Below are 2,255 nucleotides of genomic sequence, written 5' to 3' on the forward strand. Positions count from 1 at the left end.
TGTAAAAGTAGTGCAAGGTTGAAAAAGAGCTGAATATAAACAGTATAAAAACAACAGTGTGTGGTAAAAAATAATGGTATATAAAACAGAAATAACAGTGTCAATAATATATAAATGAAATATTAAATATTGCACTTAAAGTATTAGCAGCAATGTCCGAGATATTACACAGATAATGAAACAGTTCGGGGATATGAGGGTGGTCTTAAAAACAGTCCGGGGTTATTGGGCGTGTAGCAGCCTGATGGCCAGAGGACGCTAACCGTTACTGAGTCTGGCTGTTCTTTTGCTTTGTGGTTTAGTAGTTTGGTGGTATATCCATCACTCTATTCACACATTCAATTTGAAATATACTCCAGATGATATGACAGCAGTATAGAAACTAGCGCATCTGAAATACCTTCAATCATGAAATTTGCATCAGAGGACCTGGGACTATCTGCTATGCTTGCAACCAGTTTTGTAACAAATCACATGAAAGATTCATTTGGAACACATCACACACTTTCTAGTCCTGAAAACAAACAGCCTTTGAGAAAAAAAAATAACTCATGAAAAATGAATTCTATGGGACCTATCATTTGATCTCTGTTTTTATTTTTCTGTGAAATACTCCTGACATTGTTGTGGGGGATTTTTTTTTGCAAATGCCTTGGATGTGCTATTTGAAATTCACGCTGTTTGCAACGTGGCCATCTTGATTTTAACTATTAACAATTCTTTGGCTGCCGTGGTCAATATCACCAGTAAAAACATGTCGTAACTTGTTGTAACTTTGGAAAATAGGCTGAAGCCGAATTCAACGTTGAGCTAGATTGTTGATTGCATGAGGCACCGCTTAGCTGACGGCTGTTGAAGTGGTTGTATCACATGGTCTTATTCATGTTGTCCAGTTAATTCTGGGGAGGTGCAACTCCTTTCCAATAATTGTCAAAGCTGTGAATACATTAGGGATTACTGCCATCCACGGACACATGCAGGCTTTCCAAATCTGGCATCCACAGGTCCCAGTCTTTGCAGTAACTGATTTTCTTGCTCAGTCAGCAGCAAAGCAGTAAATGCAGGAGCACCACCAGTTCCCCAATGCAACGTGTCATTCTGGAGATCCTTGAGTTTGGTCTTCAGTTCGCTTTAACTTCTCATCTGTGGTCGCCAGTTCCAATAAAAATGGCTGACCACCAAACTGAAATCAACTGTGTTCATCTTCACAGGGATCCATGAGCTAATCCGTTGCATTTAGCTGTTAAGTTAGAAAACTAGCCTCGCATATGTAAACAAACTGGCGTGATCAGGAGTATAGGAATGTGATTAGGTTAGCTGGGCAGTATCCCCAGATGGAGATCCCAAGCACTACTCCTCCAACGGGCAAATCTCTGTGTTTCTTTTCAGTCACACTGGAAACAAGTATTGAATATAATTAATGTGAAAATCGCTCTGATATTCACTGTTCAGTGTCACTTCCTGTTTCTCCAAATCTCAGCAATGGAGGTGAAGTTGACCCATTGAGCCACAGTTAGGGGTGGCCAGTTTCATCCCAAGAAAACGACAAAGTCCGCCAACGCCAGCTGCAATCCAAGACGAAAAATGAGGCAGGACGAGCTGGGGCTAGCTGGTTAGCAGCAACGGAACTTTCAAAATAAAAAAAAAACTAGCACCCTATACGATTCCTCCAACTTAAGATCGCCCATGAAACTGGACTGTTACCCATCCATAGACACAATACACACATAAATGGGACATAAATAAGGAATAAATTATCCTTTAAGGCGGAGAAACTTTGCAAGTGAAGTTTGAAGGAGTGTTTAAACAACATCTTGTAGCTTTAATATTTGGCGAAAATCGACTGTACAAGCAGCAACGCGTACTATGATGTTCTATAACTGGATTTTTAGAAAACTTGGCAAATACAAATAAATAGATTTCTCTAAAGTCCTGGTAGTTGCGTATTGTTCCATCACACACAGAATGGTCTTCACTCTGTTCCAGTAAACACACACTCTGTGGTAAATTAGAACGCAAGAATGAATTAAACTGCGTCTCCAAAAGACCCAAGAAAAGAAGATAGAAATCTGCACCGAGGTTCACGCGGGAACTGTTTTGATATGGTGTCGAGATGAAGATGAAATTCTTTGAACTAAAATGGACCATGTTAATAGAATTTCACTCGTAAAATGAAATGGGTTTAAGACATGATTTGCAGATGAAAACTGAGAGCGTCATTCAGCATCTGACTCATGTTGATTGCTTTCATAGTC

The 2,255-nt window shown here is 39.7% G+C and overlaps 1 protein-coding gene across 1 annotated transcript in view; it reads left to right on the forward strand.

Moving 5' to 3' along the window:
* Positions 1–2,255, forward strand: part of opcml (opioid binding protein/cell adhesion molecule-like) — a 234,906-nt gene that overhangs the window by 66,195 nt on the left and 166,456 nt on the right. The gene's annotated exons all lie outside the window — the stretch shown is intronic.

Source organism: Stegastes partitus, unplaced genomic scaffold, assembly GCF_000690725.1.
Source record: "Stegastes partitus isolate 25-593 unplaced genomic scaffold, Stegastes_partitus-1.0.2 Scaffold1002, whole genome shotgun sequence".
In the NCBI taxonomy this organism is placed as follows: Eukaryota; Metazoa; Chordata; class Actinopteri; family Pomacentridae; genus Stegastes; species Stegastes partitus.